The following is a 22,940-nucleotide window of genomic DNA, read 5'->3' as shown; positions in this document are numbered from 1 at the left end:
GGTGGTGGTGGTGGTGGTGGTGGTGGTGGTGGTGGTGGTGGTGGTGGTGGTGGTGGTGGTGGTGGTGGTGGTGGTGGTGGTGGTGGTGGTGGTGGTGGTGGTGGTGGTGGTGGTGGTGGTGGTGGTGGTGGTGGTGGTGGTGGTGGTGGTGGTGGTGGTGGTGGTGGTGGTGGTGGTGGTGGTGGTGGTGGTGGTGGTGGTGGTGGTGGTGGTGGTGGTGGTGGTGGTGGTGGTGGTGGTGGTGGTGGTGGTGGTGGTGGTGGTGGTGGTGGTGGTGGTGGTGGTGGTGGTGGTGGTGGTGGTGGTGGTGGTGGTGGTGGTGGTGGTGGTGGTGGTGGTGGTGGTGGTGGTGGTGGTGGTGGTGGTGGTGGTGGTGGTGGTGGTGGTGGTGGTGGTGGTGGTGGTGGTGGTGGTGGTGGTGGTGGTGGTGGTGGTGGTGGTGGTGGTGGTGGTGGTGGTGGTGGTGGTGGTGGTGGTGGTGGTGGTGGTGGTGGTGGTGGTGGTGGTGGTGGTGGTGGTGGTGGTGGTGGTGGTGGTGGTGGTGGTGGTGGTGGTGGTGGTGGTGGTGGTGGTGGTGGTGGTGGTGGTGGTGGTGGTGGTGGTGGTGGTGGTGGTGGTGGTGGTGGTGGTGGTGGTGGTGGTGGTGGTGGTGGTGGTGGTGGTGGTGGTGGTGGTGGTGGTGGTGGTGGTGGTGGTGGTGGTGGTGGTGGTGGTGGTGGTGGTGGTGGTGGTGGTGGTGGTGGTGGTGGTGGTGGTGGTGGTGGTGGTGGTGGTGGTGGTGGTGGTGGTGGTGGTGGTGGTGGTGGTGGTGGTGGTGGTGGTGGTGGTGGTGAAGGTGGTGGTGTCCGCAAACAGAAATACGCCATTCAGAACAACACACTGCATCCTTCCACACAACAGATGCAGACTGACGTTTATCGTGCAGGAGGAGTGCCCTTTAATTTGCGCTCCCCAGGGTGTGTTGCGTTCCATTTTACAAACGCTCTGGACGCCAGCCGCACAATGGGGCGGTCCGACTGAAGTTTGGATTCGGGGCGGCCAAAGGGCGTTGCACGAGGATGTGACGTCATTTTCTGCGTGCGCATCCGGGCGGCCGCTAAACTTTGCGCCGGCGCTAACGGGCAACTTAATTTGGGGCGGGGCGCAAACTGCGCTGCGCCCGGGCGCTACACGCATAGCGCCCGAAAATCACTTCTCTTAAGGCGCTAACTGCTGGCGCAAGCAACTGAAAATCTAGCCCCATGACTTCGGTCTTCCCATTGTTTCATTCAAGGAAATTTCGGCTCATCTAGAACTGGGTGTCGGACAAGCACTCTGACAACACAGGCAGTGGAGTAGTCGAGAGAGATAGTGGTGAGGTAGAGCTGGGTATTGTCAGTGTACATAGAATGGTTACAGCATGGAAGAAGGCCATTCAGCCCATTGAGCCCGTGCCAGTTCTCTTCAAGAGCACTTCAGCTAGTCCTACTCCCCCGCCCTTTCCCCGTAGCCCTGCAGATTTCTTTCCTTCAGATACTTATCCTTTTGAAAGCTGTGATTGAATCTGCCTCCACCACCCTTTCATTCCAGATCTTAACCACTCGCTGTGTAAAAAAGATTTTTCTTACGTCGCCTTTGGTTCTTTTGCCAAACACTTTAAATCTGTGTCCTCTGGCTCTTGACCCTAACCCTAAATGGAAACAGTTTCCCTCTATCTACTCTGTCCAGACCCCTCATGATTTTGAACACCTCTATCAAATCTCCTCAATCTTCTCTGCTCCAAGGAGAAAAACCCCAGCTTCTCTAGTCTATCAACGTAACTGAAGTCCCTCATTTCTGGAATCATTCTCGTAAATCTTTTCTGCACCCTCTCTAAGGCCTTCACATCCTTCCTAAAGTGTGGTGCCCAGAATTGGGCACAGTACTCCAGTTGGGGCCGAACCAGTGTTTTATACAGGTTCATCATAATTTCCACACTTTTGTACTCTATACCTCTACTTATGAAGCCCAGGATCCCGTAAGCCTTTTTAATTGCTTCCTCAACCTGCCCTGCCACCTTCAACGATTTGTGCACACATATCCCCAGGTCTCTGTTCGTGCACCCCCTTCAGGATTGTACCCTTTAGTTTATATTGCCTCTCCTCATTCTTTCTACCAAAATGTATCACTTCACACTTTACTACATTAAATTTCATCTGCCACGTGTCCGTCCATTTCACCAGCCTGTCTATGTTTTCTTGAAGTCTATCACTATCCTCCTCACTGTTCACTATACTTCCAAGTTTTGTGTCATCTGCAAATTTTGAAATTGCGTCATGTACACCCACATCCAAGTCATTAATATATATCAAGAAAAGCAGTGGTCCTAGAACTGACCCCTGGGGAACACCACTGTATACCTTCCTCCAGTCCGAAAAACAACCATTCACCACTACTCTCTGTTTCCTGTCACTTAGTGAATCCCATATCCATGCTGCCACTGTCCCTTTTACATGTGGAACCTGACGTGTTTTCGGATGATCAGAACTTATACTAGAGGCTACAATCACTTTCAAATCCTTTATTAAGATCTATAAACCCACACGCTAGTGCATGAAAGATATCTCCAAAAGCTCTATACAGCTTTACCTGAGAGCAGCTGAGGATTCCTTTAAATAGTGTTTGGAATGGCTCCCTCGGGACTTCTACCACCCATTTCAGACAGGAGCTCTGGCTGCCAGGAATCATATTTGCTGACAGTTCAGGTTAGTCGCAAAATCAGCGATAACTGGGTGGAAGGAATTGACATTTTATTTTCCACCCACTGTGCCCCATTTTCAAGCACAAACAGGGTTGAATGGAGACTAAAATCATACTCATTGTATTTGAAAGGATGTTGTAAATTGTGCTAACCAATTACTGTCAAACTTATTCATAATGCACTCTGTTGGTAATTGTATAAACCTTCTGTTCGAAGTAAGTTTTCTTGATCCTGATTGCATGAGGCTTCAATCAGTAGAGAAGCTACTCAATATGATAACGCTGTCTGATCAGAGCTTCTTTGTTGGTCTCAATCACTTGTCTGTATTTGCTCAATTAAAAATTGCAATGATTTAAAACCAAAAGCTATGTACCATTTCACAAATTCTAAATATCCTTTGCAGGAGAGCTTGACTTGCCTGTATTTGTTTCTCATTATGATTCGGGACCCTGTCATCAGTGCCTTTGTTTCTACTGATCAGTGAAGAACTCACTGGCAAACATGTGAAATCTGAACAGGAGCAGCATGTTGTTATTTCTGCTTGGTTCATTATGAGCCTGGTGACATACAGATGAATGGGATAAACAGGGTGCGTTTTCAAAATGTTGTTTATTGTGGCATTGTGTGCAGGCGGAGAGGTTTTGTGGGTTACTTCTACCAGCAAAATATGTATATCCTCACAATGAGCTATATAGGTCTCTGCAACAATCTTAGCTATCACAGAAACAAGAAAGAATTTGTAAGGTTCTTCTTCATGTTGTCAGGGAACTTTGAATGGATGTAAAGAAAGTTTGTATCTTACTTGTCAGACTTTCTTAATACTGCTGTCAAGAGACTAACCCACTTGGTAATGGTCATACAACACCCAGACGTCACTAAGTAATAGAAGCAGGAACTCTGGCTGATTTTCTTGATCTGAGCACATGACTGTCAAAAATGTTAATATTTAGAACTGGCAATGACATAAGAACAAGAGTCAGCCTTTCAGCCCCTCGAGCATGTTCCGCCATTCAATTAGACCAAGGTCGATCTGTATCTTAACCATCTACCTGCCTTGGTTTCATAATATCCTTGCCGAACAAAAATCTATCAATCTCATTTTTGAAATTTGCAATTGGTCTAGCCTCAACAGCATTTTGGAGGAGAGAGTTCTAGATTTCCACTACCCGTTGTGTGAAGAAGTGCTTCCTGACATCACCCCTGAATGTCCTGGCTCTAATTTTAAGGTTGTGCCCCCCTTGATCCCACCCTTACCACCAGAGGAAAGATCTACTTTATCAACTCCTTTGATCATCTTCAACACCTTTCTTTAACAATTCAGTTGTAATGTCTTTCATAATCTGTTAATAAAGTCAGGGAACACGTTAAAAAAGGCTGCATTACACTGCTGACTTAACATAGTAGCTTAGTAGTTATACTTGACTAGCAACTCAGAGGTCCCACCACGACAAATCATGAAATTGAATTCAATAAATCACCAGAAAAAATAACCTTGAAAGCTTCCAAGTTATTGTAAAAAGCCATTTTGGTTCACTAATGTCCTTCAGTGAAGGGTGCCTGCCACCTCTGCCCAGTCTGTCCTACACGTGATTTCAGTCCCACACTACATAGTTGACTCTTATTGCCCTCTGAAATGGCCTAGCAAGCCACTCAATTGTAAACAATTATTAGAATGTTCAAACATATTGGCATCAATCCAGGCATTGTATTAGGACACAATTTAGGCAATCTAAGCCCAGTCAACCCTGCAAAGTGGTGAGGGAACCAACATGAGGAAATAATCTACTTGACCTTGTTCTCACCACCTTACCTGTTGGAAGCATGTCTGCCCAGAAAAAGCATTGGTAGGAGTGACCACCACACAGTCCTTGTGAGACAACGTCTCATCTCTATAGTGAGGACATTTTCCATTGTGTACATCGAACAGCCCATAACTGGCCATCAGCAGCAGCAGCAGACTGTATATCAACACAACCTTATTGCCTGGCACATCCCTCTGTCCTCAATCACCATCAAAGCTGGGTGACAATGTGGAGTGTAGGTGTGGCAGGAGTAGTACTGGGCATATATTAGAATGAGGTGCCTAATGAAGCTACAACACAGGACTACATGCACGCTAAATACAAAAAGCAGAAGATTATAGACAGAGCTAAGTTGTCCCATAGCCTCACTGCAACGCTCTGCAGTCCTATCATATCCAGCCAAGAATGGTGGTGGTCACTTAAGCAACTGTTAGGAGGAGAGGTTCAATGAACATCCCCATCCTCAACCTTTGGAGAACCCAGCATGTGAGTGCAACAGGCAAGGCAGAAGTGTTTGTGAAAGTCTTTAACCAAAAGTCCTGTGTGGGCATTTCTACTCTGCCTCCTCCCAAGGCCCCCACCATCATAGATACGAGTGTCCATCCAATTCAGTTTACTCTACGTGACATTAAGAAGCAGCTGAGTGCATTGACACATCAATCCTGGCTGTAGCGCTGAAGACCTGTGGAACAGAGATCGCCACTCCCCTAGCAAAGCTGTTTCAGTACAGCAATAACACAGGCATCTATCCAGCAATGTGGAAGATTGCCTACGTATGTCCTATCCATAAAAAACAGGATAAATCTAACCCGGCCAATTACAGTACTGCCCTATCAGCCTCCTCCCAATCATCAGTAAAGTGATGGAAGGAATCATCAATTGTGTTATTAAGCAACACCGACTCACCAATGACTTGCTGATTGATGCTCAGCTTGGGATGCGCCAGAACCACTCAGATCCAGACTCCATTACAGCCTTGATCCAGATATGGACACAAGATTTGAATACCAGAGTGGAGGTGAAAGTAGCTGACCTTGACCTCAAGGCAGCATTTGATCAGGTATGGCACTAAGGAGCCCGAACAAACTGATGTCAATGGGGGTCAAGGGAAAACCCTCCACTGGCTGGAATCATACTTGACACAAAGGATGACGGTTGCGATTGTCGGAGGCCAGTCATCTCGGTCCCAGGGCATCGCTGCAGGAGTTCCTTAGGGAAGTATTCTTGACCCAACCATCTTCAGCTACTTCATTAATGACTTCCTTCCATCATAAGGTCAGGAATGGGGCTGTTTGATGATAATTCCACAGTGTTCAGCTCCATTCATAACTTCGCTGATAATGAAGCAGCCTACAGAAGGAGCTGGATAACATCCAGACTTGGGCTGACAAATGGCAGGTAACATTTGCATTACATAAGTGCTAGGTAATGACTATCTCCAACAAAAGAAAGTCCAGCCATCTCCCATTGACCTTCAATATCACCACTATCACTGCGTCCGCCACCATCAACAACCTAGGGCTTACCGCTAACCAGAAGATTAGCTGGACTGACCATAGTAACTCAGTATCTATAAGAGCATTTCAGAGGCTGGGTACTCTGCAATGAGTGGCTCACCTCCTGATCCCTCAAAGATTCTCCATCATTTACAAGACTCAGGTCAGGAGGCGTGTGATGGAATACTCACTACTTGCCTGAAAGGGTACAGCCATAACAAGAAGCTCAACATCATCCAGGACAGAACAGTTTGCTTGATTGGCGCCCTTATCTCTGGACTCAATATCCATCCCCTTCATCACTGATGAACTGTGGCTGTAACATGCACGATCTACAGGATACACTACGGCAACTCATCAAGGTTACTTTGACAGCACCTCTCTCCCCTGTGAGCTCTAACACTGAGAAGGACAAGGGCAGCAATATTGTGGGAACAGCATCACTTCCAAGTTTCCCTCCAAGTCACATACCATCTTGATTTGGACATAGAGGGCTGAATCTTAACCCCCAAAAACAGGTGGGTTGGAGTCGGGTGAGATGTTAAAACTTTAAAAATCTCAAAGCTGACCCCAACCTGCTTCCAACCCACCCATTTCCAGGTTTAACAGAGGCGGGACAAGGGGCGAGCAGCCAATCGCACCCAACAGGCGGCTTGACCAATTAAATATTTTGATGCGGCTGGCAGCCTCTGATTTAAGGTAAGCGCTTGCCCCCGGCCCCCAAGCTCCCCCACACCGCCCCCCTCCACGCTCCCACTAGCAGCAGCAGGTGACTTACCTGTGGCTGTGGGCTCTTCCTGAGTGCTCCTCGCCCAACTGGAAGCCAAGCCTTTCAATCAGGCTACCTTCTGGGTGGAGAACCTGTCAAAGCAAAACTACACATGCTGTGGAGTCAAAACTCCACAGCACTTCTGGGTTTCCCTACAGAAACACTGCCCCCCCCACCTACGCAGCCCACCCCTGTCAAGATTCAACTCATACTGTCATTGCGTCATTGTTGCCTGTTCACTTCCGGAATTTCCGACCGAACAGCATTGCTGGAGCATCATCATCATAAGGGCTGCAGCTGTTCAAGGAGCAGGCTCACCGTTACTTTTTCAAGGCAACCAGGGATGATCAATAAATGTGGCCTTGTTAGTATCGCCCACATCCTGAGAACAAATTAAAAAAAAATATTATGTGCCTCTCCAGAATTTGCAGCAGTCTTTTTGCATTTCCTGTACATGTGTTGTCTAAAGAAACTTATGGAACAAAGACCCCCTTGCTGTGTATTCATCCAGACACTAAAAGAAGAACTAGGAGGGTTTAAAAAAAATGTATTCTCGGGATATGGGCGTCACTAGCAAGGCCAGGATTTATTGCCCATCCCTAGTTGACCTTGAGAAGGTGGCGGTGGGCCCTCTTCTTGAACCACTGCAGTCTATGAGGTGAAAGTACTCCTGGTTTCTGCTAGAACAAAGAAAATGTGGTGATTGTGTGACTTGTAAAAACCAAGGGCTTTTCCTGCCAAAAAAAATATGTACTGCCATGTAATAGTTATAGTACTGGACTAGCGGTCATGAGTTCCAATGTCACCATGGCACTTCTGAAAGTGAATTCTATAAATCTGGTAATTTGAAGAAAAATTTACCTCAACATCTGCCAGATTGTTGTAAAAACCCAGCTGATTCACTACTGTCCTTCAAGGAAGGGAACCTGTCACCTCTATATGGTCTAGTGTCAAAGGTTTGTGATCCGTAAAATTGAATGAATTGCTGCAATAGATGATAGGTCTGTCCGTACCAAGTTCATTTTTTTCATAAGTAAGGCTTCCATGTCCACTAGACTTGTATCAATATTTATCTCCAGTGGCCTATTAGTGCCAAAATAATTGAGTGTCAGCTGTGGCTCAGTTGGTAGCACTCTCGCCTCTGAGTCAGAGGTTTTGGGTTCACAGTCCCACTCCAGGGACTTGAGCACATAAAGCTAGGCTGACACTCCAGTACAGTGCTGAGGGAGTGCTGCACTGTTGGAGTGTGTTGTCTTTCGGATGAGACGTTAAACCGAGGCCCCGTCTGCTCTCTCAGGTGAATGTAAAAGATCCCATGGCACTATTTTGAGCCAGCATGTAGAAAGTCCTACAAGAGAGGGGGCGGTACTGGACCTAATTCTAGGGAATGTGGCCGGCCAAGTGGAAAAAGTGCTAGTAGGTGAGCACTTTGGTGACAGTGACCATAATATGGTAAGATTTAAGGTGGTCATGGAAAAGGACAGGGATGGGCCGGAAATAAAGGTTCTAAATTGGAGGAAGGCCGATTTTAATAGGATAAGGCAGGATCTGGCCAAAATGGACTGGGATCAGCTACTTGTAGGAAAATCCGCATCAGAGCAATGGGAGGCTTTCAGAAGGGAGATTGGGATCATACAATGGCAACATGTTCCCGTAAAGGTCAAGGGTGGTTCCAAAAACCACAGGGAACCTTGGATGTCAGGGGATATACGAGAATGGATTAGGAAAAAAAGGAGGGCTTTTGGCAGATACAAAAGGCTAAAGACGGAGGAAGCCCTAGAGGAGTACAAAAAGTGCAGGGGGATACTTAAAAAAGAAATTAGGAGATCAAGGAGGGGCCATGAAATAACACTGGCGAGCAAAATAAAGGAAAATCCTAAGATGTTTTATAAGTATATTAAGGGTAAGAGGATAACTAGGGAAAAAATAGGGCCCATTAGGGACAAAAGTGGCAATCTGTGTGTGGAGCCGGAAGATGTAGGAGGGGTTCTAAATGAATTTTTTGCATCTGTTTTCACTATGGAGATGGACGATGTAGACATAGAAATAGGGCGGGGGGACTGTGATATGCTCGAACATATTCACATCGAGAGGGAGGAGGTATTGGCGGTTTTAGCTGGCCTAAAAATGGATAAATCCCCAGGCCCGGATGAAATGTATCCCAGGCTGCTGTGTGAGGCAAAGGAAGAGATTGCGGGGGCTCTAACACATATATTCAGGACCTCTCTGGCCACAGGGGATGTGCCAGAGGACTGGAGAACCGCTAATGTAGTACCATTATTCAAGAAGGGAAGTAGGGAAAAACCGGGGAACTACAGGCCAGTGAGCCTAACATCAGTGGTAGGAAAATTATTGGAAAAAATTCTGAGGGACAAAATTTGTCTCCACTTGGAGAGGCAAGGATTAATCAGGGATAGTCAACATGGCTTTGTCAAGGGAAGATCATGTCTGACTAATTTGATTGAATTTTTTGAGGGGGTGACTAGGTGTGTGGATGAGGGTAACGCAGTGGATGTGGTATATATGGATTTCAGTAAGGCCTTCGATAAAATCCCGCACAGGAGACTGGTCAAGAAGGTAAGAGCCCATGGAATCCAGGGTGCCTTGGCACATTGGATACAAAACTGGCTTAGTGACAGAAGGCAGAGGGTGATGGTCGAAGGTTGTTTTTGTGACTGGAAGCCTGTGGCCAGTGGGGTACCACAGGGATCGGTGCTGGGTCCCTTGCTGTTTGTGGTCTACATTAGTGACTTGGATATGAATGTAAAAGGTATGATCAGTAAGTTCGCGGATGATACAAAAATTGGTAGGGTGGTAAATAGCGAGGAGGGTAGCCTCAGTCTGCAGGACGATATTGTAGTGTATGTAACCGTCTACCTTTAAGAGACTATTGTATGTAACCGTTCACCTTTAAGAGAACTATTTTAGGTGTGGCACTACTTGTTTGGCTTCTGTATACGGTAATACCGACAGTGACCACACCGGTATATAAGTGCTGTGGCATGATTTATAGGGCAGATTCGCCCTGACCTTCGAATAGTAAAGTCCTGTTGTATGTTACTCCTGAAGTCTGTGTCGTAATTAACTGCACAACCCACAGACTTTACAGTGGCGACGAGTCCGATCGTACCCTGCGGCAACAATATTTTCAAGCAACGAAAGAGCGTCGAAAAGAGGCAACCGCCCTCGTCATTCGGCTGGGAGAAAACTCAAGGCTGCAGCAATAGAAAGGAGGAAGACTTTAGCGACAAAAACTTCCATCAGCAACAGGCACTGACTGTCCCTTCTGCCACGGTGACTGTGAGTAAGGGAAAGTGAAAAGAATAGCCGGAGGATAAGGGCTGGGCACTCGACCACGGTCGAGGGGGAAAAGGAGCCGGAAAAAAAAGTCGGGTCCAACGGCGTCGTGAGAGACCGCGACCGGCGGGAAAAGCCGGGCGGTGACCGAAGCCACGAAGCGCTGCGACCGGGAGCGTAGGCGCGGGAAGAGAGAAACTCAGCCGCAGCCGGGGAGAGAAGCACCGGACTGCGAGAGGGCTGGGAGGCGCGATTGGGGTCCGAGCGAGCGGGAGAGGCAGAGCCGACCAAGAGAGACTGCGCGAGAGCCAGTCCAGCGGCTGAACTGTCCTCCGTCAACGGGGTGTAACCAGCGCCGGTAGAGCCGAGCGAGCGGGAGAGAGGCAGAGCCGAGCAAGGGGAACTGTGCGAGAGCCAGTCCAGCGGCTGAACTGTCCTCCGTCAACGGGGTGTACCCAGCGCCGGTAGAGCCGAGCGAGCGGGAGAGAGACAGAGCCGAGCAAGGGGAACTGTGCGAGAGCCAGCCCAGCGGCTGAACCTGTTCGCCGTCAACGGGGTACCCAGAGCCGGTCGCCTGCCATAAAATAAAAAAAAAAGGAAAGCCTTGAAGCCGACGCGCAGGCTGTGAACCTGAAAGCCAGCGGCCGTCGCCCGTGGGGGAAAGTGTACCCCTCCCGCCAGGGAAGAAATGCGGGAAGCCGCCATTAGGGGGGGGGAGAAGATAAGAGCGGGAAACCGCCATTTTCGCGGGAAAACCGCCATCTTAGAAAAAAAAAGAAATAATAACTTAAAGAAATACTTGTGTTGTTCCCAAAGAGAGGAAGATGCCTAAGCGTGGTAACATCAACGATTTTAATTCTGAGATAGAAGACTGGGCCACGTACGTGGAACGCATTGAGATCTATTGTGAGGCCAACAAAATAGAAGAAGACGACAAAGCTATAACCTTGCTAAACTCGATGGGCGCAAAGACATACGGGCTCTTGAAGCATCTACTATCACCAGCTAAACCGGCGGATCAGACTTTCGATGAGATAGTGGCTGTTCTGAAGGATCACTTGAACCCCACACCGTTGATGTTTGCTGAACGATTCAAATTCTATGCGAGAACGCAACGGAAAGACGAAAGCAACGCGGAATACTTGGTCGAACTGCGTAGACTAGCGAAATACTGCCAGTTTGAAGGGAATCTGACAGAGGCATTGCGAGACAAGTTCGTATGCGGACTGTCCAAGGAAGGGACGCAAAAGCGACTACTCGAAGAGAACAACCTTACACTTGACAGGGCTGTCCTTATAGCAGCATCGCACGAAGCCGCAGCGAAAGGAACTGCGGAAATGCAGCTAAAGGCAGCGGCACTCGGTGTGGACCAAATTACCTCGAGTATAACAAAATGCTATCGCTGTGGGAAGACAACACACGATCAGAACCAATGCTGGTTTAAGAACCAGGAATGTAGGAAATGTGGCAAACTGGGTCACATCGCTAAGGTATGCCGGTCAGGGAAGAAGACCAACAACCAAAGGAAGCCATCACAGGAAAAGTACAACAAGGTACACAAGGTGGCTGAGAAGAGTTCAGACGAACAGAATTCAGACTCAGACCCAAACGGCCAGGAGCTGGGTAGTCTGAGAATTCATAATGTGAGTAAGGAAGCTGACCTACAAACTATCTGGGTCATGCTAAAAATAGCTGGAGTCCAAGTGAAAATGGAGTTGGACACTGGATCAGCTGTATCAGTCATAAATCGAAGGGATTACCACAGGCTATTCTCACATATACCCTTAAGAGATACCAAGTTCGTATTGCAGACATACACGGGGCATAAAGTATACCCCATGGGAAAGATAAGAGTCAAGGTGAGAGATAGGGGTAAAGAACACCCAAGAATGAACTTATACGTACTACCTGAGGGAGGACCACCACTTCTAGGACGGGAGTGGATCAAGAAAATAGACATGGAATGGCACTACCTACAAGCAATGACGAGTGAGGACTCGGTGCAGACAAGCAGCTCAGACTCTGAGCCGGAAGCCGATAAGTCCAGCCCAAGTATGAAAAACAAGGTTAACATGAACTCACTGACTAAGGTTGGAAAAACGATGGCGTGTATAAAGACAGAGAATTCTGAGTCTGTTCAAGTTACAGACATATGCATTACGGAGGAACACCGGGCTCGAACTCAACGTTATCTCAAAGTACGACAACAATTAGAACAATTGAGTTACCGTCTCGTACAAGAGATGAAAACAATGAAAAAGTTCTATGACACCGAATGGGAGAGTCTGGAAAGACAACAGAACCTGCTGGCTCAAGCAGAGAGTGACCATAGAGCCATCGTGACCAATTACCGATCACATCTCCCTTATGATGTTCAGGAGTTAGAATATTTGCATGATCTAGAGATACAGCATAAAGGCAAACCACGCTACACTGAGGATTTTGTCCTGCAATTGGAGACGGAGCTAGTGCAGGCAAGGTTAAGAGAAGCTGAATCGCAATGTGCACTTAAAGAGATGCAGAAAAAAATCTTGGACATAGAAAAGAGAAACGCTTCTTTACCTGATGTGAATAATGTGGCCATGTTGCAAGAGGAGCTTATAGGGGCGAAACTGAAAGAAGCTAAGCAAAGGATGTTGGAACTTGAAACACAGAACCAAATCAGCAGTAACCAGCTATGTCGAGCAGAGAAGGAGTGCAATGGTCTACAGGAGAAGGTGCAATATCTCTCAGCCCAGAATAAGGGACTACTCACTCAGTTAAATGAAAGTAAAGGGAAAATGGCTGAGATAGACTGCAAGGATAAAGAAGATTTGATGGCAGTGAGACTTCGAGAGGCAGATAGCATAGCAGCCTTGGCTGAACTCCAACAGAAAATTGCGAAAGAAGCAAATGAAGAGGAATCTTCAGGAAGCCAGGATTTTATTCCAGTTCTTCTCTACGACTCCTTACAAGCAGAGTGTGAGAAGTTGAAAGAACAGTATGAACAGGCCCAGGCTATAATTCTGGAGGGGGTTAACTCGGCAACCTCCGAAAAGCTAGTTTCAGTAGAAGCATATGAGCAACTAAAGGTTGAACATGAGCAAGAAGTCCAAAGGCTGCAGGAAATTCTTGATGAGCTCAAGACCAAGACAGACTCATCGGTAGAAGTTCCATCCATAGATGAGAAATTAGAGGTGAAAGACATGGCAGAACATGAAAGACAAGATGTCCAAGAACTCATAAAAATATTGAAGGAAACCCAAGACAAATATGAGGCGGCAATGACCGAGGTTCAACAACTTGAAGAACAGATTCAACTGGGAATCCTTTCAGTGGAAGAAAAGGAAACTGTAAGAAACACAGAGACTGTAAGAATGGCCCCTGAACATGAGCTAGAGAGCATCAAGGCGCAACTTCTCCGAGCGCTGAAAGCCAAAGTACAAGAGGAAAAGAAGGTGAAAGCATTGGAGGAAAAGGTGGATGAAATGGAGAAGACTCTGATCCACAGTGTTCCCGTGGAAGAGTTAACGGTCAGCCAACTCCTTCATATGCTGAGGGACAAGACTCTGCAATGGGAACAATCTGAACACGAGCTTCAATCTTCAAAGGGAAGGAGTTCGGAGCTCTCAAAAGTTATGGAAATAGCTGAGGTTGCAACACAGATTTTACTGGGATGCCAAAAGTACGCTGAATCACGTCTATGTGAACAACAGAATGTTGAAACAGCTGCTCCAGTAGAAGGATTGAATAGCCCGATCAATCAATCCCCGATGGAAGGGGAAGTATTGAAATCACAAATGAGGTCCTTAGTGAAGGATTTGCAGGAAACCCAGGAAGAGCGGGATGACTATGAACGCATGAAGAAGTCCCTTCAGGAAAGATGTCCAGGGAGGGAACAACAGTCGGCTAACGTCCAGTTGGGTAAGGAAGAAGTAGCCGGCCCTCTCGCTAGACTAGCTCAGGTTGACACCGAATATTACCATGACCTGTTGAGTGACACGGAATATTACGAGGACTTGGTCTGCCCAGCTTGTGATGAAAACTCCCAAAGTGCAGAAATCAGGATGAAGCACTTAAAGTCTAAGGAACATAGGGAGATGGTGGCGCTACAGCTGGCAGCTGAGAAGGGAGCCCCGAGAGTCTCCAAGAAGCAAAAAAGGAAAAGACGAAGCCGAAGATGATAACCATCTAAATCATTATCACTTCTAATGGGAAAGTAGGGAAAAATTACTAAGGCGTCCAGCTGTTTGTAAAAGTCAGCACTGCTGGTTCAGCAGGACGGAAGTTCAAGCTGTTACGTCAAGGGAAAGACTATTGGATGAGTCACGCTAGCAATGTGAACCGGCTACACCACAGAGATGTTGTTCGGACCGAGTCAAGACCAGAGACTGAATCTGTGAACTGTTCCCACAGAGACTGAACCTGTGAACTGTTTTCCGCAGAGACTATATCTGTAAATTGTTTTACATGAAGTTGAATATATGTTATGTTTAATGGGGAATACGTATGTTGTAAGCTAAAAAGGGAGGATTGTAGTGTATGTAGCCGTCTACCTTTAAGAGACTATTGTATGTAACCGTTCACCTTTAAGAGAACTATTTTAGGTGTGGCACTACTTGTTTGGCTTCTGTATACGGTAATACCGACGGTGACCACACCGGTATATAAGTGCTGTGGCATGATTTATAGGGCAGATTCGCCCTGACCTTCGAATAGTAAAGTCCTGTTGTATGTTACTCCTGAAGTCTGTGTCGTAATTAACTGCACAACCCACAGACTTTACAGATATAGATGGGTTGGTCAGATGGGCGGAACAGTGGCAAATGGAATTTAACCCAGGAAAGTGCGAGGTGATGCACTTTGGGGGGACTAACAAGGCAAGGGAATACACAATGAATGGTAAGACCCTAGGCAAGACGGAGGGTCAGAGGGATCTGGGTGTGCAAGTACACAGATCCCTGAAGGCGGCGGAACAGGTGGATAAGGTGGTAAAAAAGGCATATGGGATACTTGCCTTCATTAGCCAAGGCATTGAATATAAGAGCAAGGAGGTTATGATGGAACTGTATAAAACACTGGTTAGGCCACAGCTGGAATACTGTGTGCAGTTCTGGTCGCCACACTACAGGAAGGATGTGATCGCGTTGGAGAGGGTGCAGAGGAGGTTCACCAGGATGTTACCGGGGCTGGAGCGCTTCAGCTATGAAGAGAGACTGGGCAGATTGGGTTTGTTTTCCTTGGAGCAGAGGAGGCTGAGGGGGGACATGATTGAGGTGTACAAAATTATGAGGGGCATAGATAGGATGGATGCTGAGGAGCTTTTTCCCTTAGTAGAGGGGTCAATAACTAGGGGGCATAGATTCAAGGTAAAGGGCGGGAGGTTTAGAGGGGATTTGAGAAAGAACTTTTTCACCCAGAGGGTGGTTGGAGTCTGGAACTCACTGCCTGAAAGGGTTGTGGAGGCAGGAACCCTCACAACATTTAAGAAGCATTTGGATGAGCACTTGAAATGCCATAGCATACAAGGCTACGGACCAAATGCTGGAATATGGGATTAGATCGGGCAGGGCTTGATGGCCGGCGCGGTCACGATGGGCCGAAGGGCCTCTATCCGTGCTGTATAACTCTATGACTCTATGACTCTAAGAGTAGGGGAATTATCCCCAGTGTCCTGGCCAATGTTTATCCCTCTACCAACATAACAAAAACAGATTATCTGGTCATTATCACATTGCTGTTTGTGGGACCTTGCTGTGTGCAAATTGGCTGCCGCATTTCCCACATTACAAACAGTAACTCCACTTCAAAAGTACTTCATTGACTGTAAAGCGCTTTGTGACGTCCGGTGGTTGTGAAAGGCGCTATATAAATGCAAGTCTTTCTTTTCTTTTTAGTATATTATTATGTGATTGATGTCTGAGGTGGCTCAGCAAACCATTCAGTTGTCAGGGAAACTAGGGATGGGCAATACATGTGGCCTTGCCAGTGTTGTCCACATCACGAGAATGGAAAAGAAATCTGTTGTGTATGTACCTTTAAGGGAATAACTGGTCTCAGACTGCAGTACCGGCAGTGACCACCCCTGTATAAAAGGCCCTAACAGGCTTCTGTAGTTTCAGTTTCCAGGTTGTCTCCATTCAGTAAAGACTTGTTATAATCAACTCCTGCAGTCCGTGTCTCAATTATACACGGACATAATACTGGCGACGAGTAAGAAACGAACTTACCTGCAACTCGGCAGCACCTCAGACGACGTTATTGAAGGTCGAAGCCAGAAGAAAGAAAAAACAAAATAATCCAAAGAAACTCGAGAAACGGGCGTCGACCGTGGGCAACCGCCCTCCAAATCATCGAATTGAAAAGTGCAGGAGAGACTGTCGAGAGCCAGGCTTGGTTCTCCAGTCTGTGGTTTCCCAGCTAATCGGGCTGGTGGCAGGTAGTGCACTGATCCTTCCTGGGCTGCGGCAGGCTAGAGCTCGATCGGGTGGCTCTGCAACGGGGCCGGGCAGCGAGTCGGGAAGCAAAGAGAGAGAGAGGGTGGAGCACACAGGGTGCGGCCGGTGCTTCGCAGCCGGGCAGAGTTCGGACCTAAGAAGAGGGAGGGAAGTGTCCCAGAGGGTCCGCTCCACGACGGGAACGGTTCTTCAATTAACGGAGCAAATATTGAAGCGCGATAGAAAAATAAAAATACCGCGGAGAGCAGCGTTGGCAGCAGCGGCAGCGGCGGGAAAGCGCGGAGGCGCCATCTTAACTCGGCGGGGAAGAAGGAAAAGCGTGGGAGGCGCCATTTTGATCCATCGGGGACGAAGGCAAAGCGCGGGAGGCGCCATCTTAGATTTTCAAGATGCCAAAGACTGGCGATATCACTGCCTTCGATAATGCAATAGTAGACTGGACCACGTATGTGGAAAGAGTCGAGGTATATTGCGAGGCAAACAAAATAGCCGAGGAGAAAAAGGCATCGGTATTGCTAAATTTAATGGGCGCAAGAATGTACGGCCTATTGCGGGACCTGATTACTCCAGCCAAACCGAAGGTGAAGAGTTTTAACGAAATTGTTGCTATCCTACAGGAACACCTAAATCCTACACTGCTGCTGATAGCAGAAAGATTTAAATTCCACAGGAGAAATCAGCATAAAAATGAGAGCAATGCTGATTACCTTACGGAACTACGCAAGCTATCAAAGCACTGCCAGTTCGGAGCAGGACTGGCAGATACCTTACAGGACAAATTTGTCTGTGGACTCCTGAGTGAAGGAACCCAGAAGAGGTTACTCTCCGAGAAAGAGCTGACGCTAGATAAGGCTTTCAGCGTGGCAGTATCGTACGAAGCAGCAGCAAGGGGAGCTGCGGAAATACAACAAAAGCCACAGGAATACGGCACCCACGAAATGACACAGGGATTTGCAAAATGTTATCGCTGCGGCAGAACAAACCATGACCAGAAGGACTGCTGGTCCAAGGACAAAATATGCAGGCAATGCGGAAAGATGGGACACATTGCACGAGTTTGCAGGTCTGGGAAGAAGACCAATGACAACAAAAAGGCTACTAAGGAACCATACAGGAAAGTACAAAAGATGACGGACAGTAGTTCCAAAGACCAGATGAGCGATAGTGAATCCGGGAACAAGAGACTAAGCTGTCTCAAACTTCACAACGTAATCGCAAAAGAGGATCACCGAACCATTTGGGTCACCCTCACGATAGCAGGGTCCCAAGTCAAAATGGAATTGGATACAGGATCAGCTCTAACCGTCATGAATCGACGAGACTACGAGCGGCTATTCTCACACATACCCTTGAGAGAGACATCCATTGTCTTGAGGACGTATACGGGGCAAAAAGTATACCCCAGAGGAAAAATAAGGGTGCCTGTCGAATACAACGGCAAGAAAATACGGAAATTGTATCTCTACATTCTGCAAGATGGTGGACCACCGTTATTGGGACGTGAATGGATCAGAAAGATAAGTTTAGACTGGCACTCCATTCAGGCACTGACGGTGGCTGGTAAAAAGGATGACGACATCACTCCTGGATGATTGTCAACAATCTTAGCTGACGCCAAAGAGGTATTTCAACAAGAACTGGGCACTCTTAAAGGCGTAACCGCCTCGATAAAAATAGAGGAGAATGCAATTCCCAAGTTTTTCAAAGCAAGACCGGTACCATATGCAATTCGCCCAGCCGTCGAGGCAGAGCTGGAGAATCTGGAGAATGCAGGCGTGTTATCTAAGGTAGACTGGAGCGAGTGGGCGACACCCATCGTTCCTGTCATGAAGAAAACGTTAAACAATAAGTCTGAGGAGCCAAGGAAGGTTCGCATCTGTGGGGACTTCAAGGTGACGGTGAACCCAGTCCTTCACACAGTACAATATCCTCTTCCAAGGATAGAAGATATCTTCGCCTCACTATCTGGAGGGAAGCGTTTTACAAAAATTGACCTAGCACAAGCATATTTGCAGATGGAGGTTGAAGAATCCTCTAGGAAGTATCTCACGATAAACACTCACAAAGGTCTTTACCAGTATAATCGACTGGTATTCGGAGTAGCATCAGCTCCGGCGATATGGCAAAGAGCGATGGAACAAGTCCTGCAAGGGATTCCGGGGACTCAGTGTTACTTGGACGACATCCTAGTGACAGGTGAAGATGACAGTGAACACCTTGCCAACCTAGAGCAGGTGCTCACTAGACTACGTGAACATGGGCTACGAGCCAATCACCCTAAGTGCGAGTTTTTTAAGAAACAGATATCGTATTGTGGCCACTTGATTGATGAAGAGGGGTTGCATAAGTCCCCTGACAAAATTGAAGCGGTAGTTAAGGCTCCAGTGCCTGAAAATGTGTCGCAACTGAGGTCATTCCTCGGATTGGTGAATTACTACCATAAGTTTTTGCCGAATTTGTCCACAATTCTGCATCCACTGAACGCCCTACTACGAACGGGAGTAGCATGGAAATGGAGCGATGCATGTAAGCGGGCCTTTCAGAAGAGTAAGGACCTAATCACTTCAAGAGAAGTATTGGCTCACTACAACCCATCACTACCGATAAGACTGGCATGTGATGCGTCTCCCTATGGTTTTGGGGCGGTACTGTCACATAAATTCCTTGATGGTTCAGAGAGGCCGATAGCTTTTGCGTCACGCTCGTTAACTGCAGCCGAGCGTAACTACGCCCAGATTGACAGAGAGGCCCTCAGCCTGGTGTGGGGGGTGAAGAAGTTCAATCACTACCTGTACGGTCAGAAATTTACTCTACTAACTGATCATCAACCTCTCGTCTCCATTTTCAACCCTCAGAAGGGCGTACTGATAATGATGGCACAACGGCTACAGAGGTGGTCCCTCACACCAATATGACATCGAGTACAAAGGAACTAAACAGCATGGGAATGCTGATGGATTGTCGCGCCTACCGTTGCCGACGGTGGAAGAAGAACTGGCAGTGGCTCCAGTGGAGTTATTCCACTCGACTATAGTCGAATGTCTCCCTGTGACGAATGCAAACATAGAAAAGGAAACACGAAATGACCCGACACTCTCCTGGGTCTATGATTTAACGGTGAAGGGATGGCCAGCACATGGCGAACCACTGCTGCCAGCATTCTCGCCGAGAAGAGAACAACTGTCAGTGTGCAGAGGAACCTTGATGTGTGGATCCAGAGTAGTAATTCCACCCAAATTGAAGGATAGAGTGCTCAATGAGCTTCATGAGGGTCATCTGGGAGGGGTAAAAATGAAGAACTTAGCCAGAGCGTTTGTGTGGTGGCCGGGAATCGATAGAGAAATCAAAGAGATGACCAAGAGCTGTACAGGATGCCAGAAGGTCCAAAACGTCCCACCACAAGCCCCTCTACATCCATGGGAGTGGCCCTCATCTCCATGGCAAAGGGTGCACATTGATTTTGCTGGTCCCTTTATGGACTCGATGTTTTTAATTGCGGTGGATGCACATTCAAAGTGGCCAGAGGTAATAAAAATGTCCTCAACCACCACAGAAAAAACTATCACAGTCTTACGAACCATATTCGCCAGGAATGGGCTGCCTGAACAGATTTGCTCCGACAATGGACCACAGTTTGTGTCTGAAGAGTTCCGGAGGTTCTTAAAGAACAATGGTGTTAAGCATTACACATCCGCCCCATATCATCCAGCCACTAATGGATTGGCCGAGAGGTTTGTTCAAACATTCAAGAAGGCTATCAAGGCAATGTGTAATGAAGATATACCCCTACAACACAAGGTGGATAACTTCTTGTTTGCCTACCGGAATGCGACACATGCGGTTACCAACCAAACTCCAGCCATGATGTTCTTCAATCGAAGACTACGATGCCGCTTGGATTTGGTTAAGCCAAACGTCAGAAGAGATGTGGAGAACAGGCAGTTTCAGAATATGAATGAAAGGCCGACCAGGAGTTTTACGATAGGTCAACCAGTTTTGGCCCGGGACTACCGCACAGAGAAATGGCAGCCAGGAACGATCTGTACACGGCAAGGACCTCTAATGTATACCGTGGACGTTGGAGAGAGCATTGTAAGATGCCATGCTGACCAGATTCTAGAGTCACTGGAAAACGTCAACTCCACACCATGATCTGATACACCTGGCGATGAAACCGAAGTACCAATTGCATCTACCGCAGAATCGGTGATATTGGAAGCAGACGAACCGAACAACGACATTGATCCCGACTCAACCTTGCCAGAAGAACCTGATATCCCAAAGAGGCGTTATCCAGACAGAATCAGGAAGCCTCCTCAAAGACTGAACTTATAATTGCTTAACTTCAACCAATGTATCTAGCAACCGTAATTGTAATTAGTTATTATTTAGTTGTTAAATGAATGTTATGTACTGTTTATCTAAAAGGGGAGGAATTGTTGTGTATGTACCTTTAAGGGAATAACTGGTCTCAGACTGCAGTACCGGCAGTGACCACCCCTGTATAAAAGGCCCTAGCAGGCTTCTGTAGTTTCAGTTTCCAGGTTGTCTCCATTCAGTAAAGACTTGTTATAATCAACTCCTGCAGTCCGTGTCTCAATTATACACGGACATAATAAAATCCACGTTTATAAAGACAAACATGATACTTTAGCAACAAAGATGATTCAAGCATATTAATGAGAGGTTTGTGGATAATTTAGATGGAATTAAGGATGAGTTCAGGTGTGAATATGATTAACTGCTGTAAGTAGTATCTTGAAGTGGGAAAATAAGTATGATCATGCCCTACTTCAAGCAATCACTATCTACACATACAACGATGGCTTATTTTGGCACTAATGGGCCACTGGAGATAAATATTGATACAAGTCTAGTGGACGTGGAAGCCTTACTTATGAAAAAAATGAACTTGGTGCAGACAGACCTATCATCTATTGCAGTAATTCATTCAATTTTACTGATCACAAACCTTTGATCCCTGCATTTTCCAAGCCACAGTCTAAACCTCTTTTTAAGACCCATTTCTGATTGCTGGAAGACCCTCCTTTTGCCCCACTATTAGCAGTTGTGCCTTCAGCCGCCTAGGCCCCATGCTCTGGAATTTCTCCCCTCTGGCTCACCGCCTCCCTCTTGTCTATTAAGCTTCTCCTTTGACCAAGCTTTTGGTCACCTCTCCTAATATCTTCTTTGGCTTGGAAGACAGCTTTTCCTTACGCTTCTGTAAAGCAGCTTGGAATGTTTTTCTACATTTTAGGTGCTTTATGAATACAAGTTGTTGCTGAGTGTAGAAAGTTGAGCTCTAAAATTAGTTATAATGATCGTATGACAATCATTAGATATTGTCTTGCATCTGACAATTCTGTTGACTACTTGTTACAACACTCAGAACCTGATGCTGCCACAAGACATTACTTGGAGAGAATTGAGGAACTAATTTTATAGCTCAACTTTCTACACTCAGCAACAACTTGTATTCATGAAGCACCTAAAATGTAGAAAAACATTCCAAGCAGCTTTACAGAAGCGTAAGGAAAAGCTGTCTTCCAAGCCAAAGAAGATATTAGGAGAGGTGATCAAAAGCTTGGTCAAAGGAGAAGCTTAATAGACAAGAGGGAGGCGGCGAGCCAGAGGGGAGAAATCCCAGAGCATGGGGCCTAGGCGGCTGAAGGCACAGCTGCTAATAGTGGGGCAAAAGGAGGGGGTGCACAAGAGTGTGGAGTCAGAGGAATGGAGAGCTTAAGGGAGGAGGAGGTTGTAGCACTGGAGGAGGTTACAGAGACAGGGAGGGGTGAGGTCATGGAGGAATTTATACACAAGGATGAGAATTTTAAATTTGGGGTGCTAAAAGATTGGGAGCCAACATAAATGAGCAAGGACAGAGATGACTTGGTATGGGATAGGATTCAGACAGCAGAGTTTTGGATGAGTTTAAGTTGTGGAAGTGAAGGAAGGGAAGTCAGCTAGGAAAGCATTGGAATAGTCAAGTATGGAGTTGACAAAGGCATGGATGAAGTAATCACTCAAGGCAATTACTCTAGCTATGGGTTGCCCGATCTGGACTCTGATGAAAACACTTTTTTCTGGTTAGCCAGATTGCTTATATATAACCCATTTCCATGCTTAAGGTCTCTAAACCAAACTACTGAGAAATCTACACAGGTACAATATGGAGTGTATACTCTCTTACTGTAGGGTCACATCCCACTTACCCAAGTACAGAAGGTTTTGGCATAGTTGGTGAGCAGAGGTTTAGAGATCCTCAGATGTGAGTTGGGATATCTACCCCTCCAGCTCTCATTAATAACCAAGTTGGCTGGTTAGTCACGCACAGTGGCCTGTACTGCAGACCTGCATTCCCCAGGTATTGGATTACTAAATCTGCTACAGAAGGTCAACTCAGTTTAGGGTTGCCAACTC

The 22,940-nt window shown here is 46.9% G+C and overlaps 1 protein-coding gene across 1 annotated transcript in view; it reads left to right on the top strand.

Moving 5' to 3' along the window:
- The window catches only part of elf2a (E74-like factor 2a (ets domain transcription factor)), a 179,674-nt gene that overhangs the window by 37,361 nt on the left and 119,373 nt on the right, over positions 1-22,940 (top strand). The gene's annotated exons all lie outside the window — the stretch shown is intronic.

The sequence above is a fragment of the Somniosus microcephalus genome, chromosome 2 (genome assembly GCF_052327205.1).
Source record: "Somniosus microcephalus isolate GS21.2 chromosome 2, FLI_Smic_1.0, whole genome shotgun sequence".
Lineage (NCBI taxonomy): Eukaryota > Metazoa > Chordata > Chondrichthyes > Squaliformes > Somniosidae > Somniosus > Somniosus microcephalus.
This window is presented reverse-complemented; position numbering and strand designations above follow the sequence as displayed.